Raw genomic sequence first — 3030 nt, 5'->3', positions numbered from 1 at the left:
TTTCAAAAAAACATTGGATCGATTACGCATTTGGATGCATCTCATTGCTTTTATTGCTATTCTTTTTGTGAGTAGTGCAATAGCATAATGATTGTTTGTCATGTTCATTGTGCTTTTCATATTGGGCTGTGTGCATCCTTGATAGAGAGGACGGGAGTAATTAAACCATCTTCTATGTTCTGATATTTGTTCTTTTCTTCTCTCTGTGGTAAATGCTGATATAATTTCTGGTTAGGGAAATGCTTGAAAGAGAGAGATCAGGGGGATGAGAAGATGACAGGCAATGAGGATTCTGATTTGGATCTGGCATGGAAAATGTTGAATATTGCAAGAGTGACAGTTGCCAAGAGCCCAGACAAGACAATGGAGAAAGCTAATATATTTTATGCTCTAGCTGAAGTCTCCATGAAAAGAGGTAATCTCAGTTACCTTAGTTACCACTGTGTTAGCCTGGTGAGCGGTCATTCATGGCCTCACATTTGATTTCACTTTTGCAGAGGACAGCGACAACTCACTCGGTTACTGTTTCAAAGCTTTAAACATCTTGGAATATTTGGTTAGGCCTGACCACCTTGGAATCATCCAACTGTATCCTCCTTTGTGGTGATCAGAGTGCCAATAACTCTGCCGTATAGTGGTAGTAGTAGTTGTGGTACAAATCAGCATGCTAGTGTATTATACTGTGTTTTTAAATAATTTGAGTTGATCCAAATCTTGGGCGGAGGTGCCTTCACCTGCTTAAATTCACGCGTTAGTGTACAATTCGGGACGAACTGTGATCACCAGAGAAAAATGTAGATAGATAATAATGCTGGTGTTTGAGTAATACTTTGGTGTTTGAGTTTGATTCTTACTTTGTTTATTACCTTAATTCAGTTCCAGAAACTTCCACATATGTTTGGTCTTTGAGTTAGCATCCAAGGTTGGGGATGCAATCCCATATTGTGCAAAGGCTATTTCAGCATGCAAGTCACGTATACAGAATCTGAAAAATGCCAAGGAAGATTTGTTGGCTGATAATGATGTTTGCGCATCTGCTGCTGAAGGAAGCTCAGGAAATTTCACTCCAGGAGATGAGATATCTTCCCTTGCTAGATTATTGGCCCGGCTCCAGAAGAAGGTGAACAGACTGGATTTTATTCGAAAGGAACGATAACATCTCTCTTCAGCAGTCCCAATTTGGTTTGGCCCGGCTCATGAATCTAGTGCTCTATGGACGAAGAGGACGTTTTCCTTGCTTGTGAGGAACGATAACATCTCTCTTAATTGTTTTGGTCCAGCTTGAAGAACTGGAGCAAGCAATGTCAACCCCAAGCGCCGGCATAGATAATATTATGAAGATGGCCGTCTCACAGGCAAGCGATGAACAGAATGGTGGCCGTGCTGTGGCAAGAGCTGCAGCTTCGACGTCACAGGTGGCTGGATCAAACAACAGCTTCCATTCACCGACTTTGTCTACGGCAGCAGGAACAGGAAGCAGGTAGTGTAATTGACTTTGTGATTGTTGGCAGAGACACGAAACGAGCTAATGACAAGCCGATCGCCGACGAACCTTCTCCAAAGAGACTTGTAGAAGATTATTAACCATCTGTGAATGAAAGGTGATAGCAGCAAGATAGAAATTCTGAAATTTCCAGATATGCATGGAACGTCTTAACAAGATGTTACTTCTCCTCAATGGTGAATACCTATCTGTTGAATTGTATACAAGTAAGGAGATAGAAGATGCCGTCATCCAGTATTTGATCTGGTCACTAGGTAGTAGGTATTGGAATGGATAATCACTGGCTCTCTGCAGTGAGTGAGATACGCATCCATTGGTTTTAGCTGTTTTCCAATGATACCCTCCCCATTGTTCGCCGTGCTCCGCAAAACCTTGTGATGTTTGCTCTTTCCTCTGACGGAAGAGTCGTATTTGAGAAACCATTTTGGATGTTCTTTACTGTGTAAAATGTATTTCTTAAGGCAAACTCATATTAATTAATTATGTTTTGTCTTTCTTAATTGATCAGCTAGAGAAGTTGGCCTTGTGTACATCAGCTGTACAAATATCTCAGTCTGCTGCTAATGTGCACCAGAAAGCGGCTAGATCTGGATCGCTTGTGCACCAGAAAGCGGCGAGAAAGGAAAACAATTGACGGTTCAATTTATGTTTTTCCTCTATTTCCAAGACTCGATTTCTTAGTTATTGCTGTTTGAAAGGAGAAAAAAAATGTTTGAAAGATGTTTTGAATGTAGACATTTTCTTTCATTCATAACATATTTATTTATGTCTACCATCATTTGCTCAAAACAATGATCGCTCATAGATTACACATGCTGTAATGTTGCAAACATGCTCAGATATCTAACATAACATTGGCAAACTGAGCAAAAATGCATAGCAAAACCATGTATAATGAAGGAGACTTAAGCTGATATATAGGATCTACTACAGGCCCGACAAGATAGCGGCCATGGATGTAGGTGACGGGGGCCACGGCATCAAGCTGCGCATCCGGATCATCTCAGGGGAGAAGCAGGCTGGACAAGGCAAGCCGTAGATGATCTCGTCGGCCGAGGGCTGCGTTCCCTCCATCTCCATCTCCATCTGGTGGTGGTGGCATTGTTCGTTTCGATTTGCGGTGATGCTCTGCACGAGCCCGGCGGCGTCTTGGTCCACCTCTAGCTGAGCTGCTGGCAGCACGACCAGATCACCAGCTCCTGGCCCAACTATGATGATCTCGTCGTTTTGATATAAGCTAGGGGATATCTTGTTCCACTTCCACGTTGTGGTGGTAGTCACTACCGGACTCGCGGTCTATGCCTACGGCCACGGGCCGTCGGCATAGGCCCCTAGGCCGTCGGCATATATCTATGCCTACGGTTGCCGTCGGCATAGGCCCGTCGGCGTAGATGTCATCAGCGTAGTCTTGTCAGACCGTCGGCATAGTATAGCCGTCGGCATAGGGGCCTATGCCGATGGCCTGACGTCAGCCGTCGGCATAGTATAGTCGTCGGCAGTGTTTTTCGTCTGACGGCAACGGACGG

At 44.0% G+C, this 3030-nt stretch overlaps 1 pseudogene; it reads left to right on the top strand.

The window, feature by feature from the left end:
- The window catches only part of LOC119283932, an 8246-nt pseudogene extending 5703 nt beyond the window's left edge, over positions 1-2543 (top strand).
- Positions 2544-3030: the final 487 nt, after the last annotated feature.

This window comes from Triticum dicoccoides, chromosome 4A (genome assembly GCF_002162155.2).
Source record: "Triticum dicoccoides isolate Atlit2015 ecotype Zavitan chromosome 4A, WEW_v2.0, whole genome shotgun sequence".
NCBI lineage: Eukaryota > Viridiplantae > Streptophyta > Magnoliopsida > Poales > Poaceae > Triticum > Triticum dicoccoides.
The sequence above is the reverse complement of the archived record's forward strand: the minus strand, read 5'-3'. Positions and strand labels throughout refer to the sequence as shown.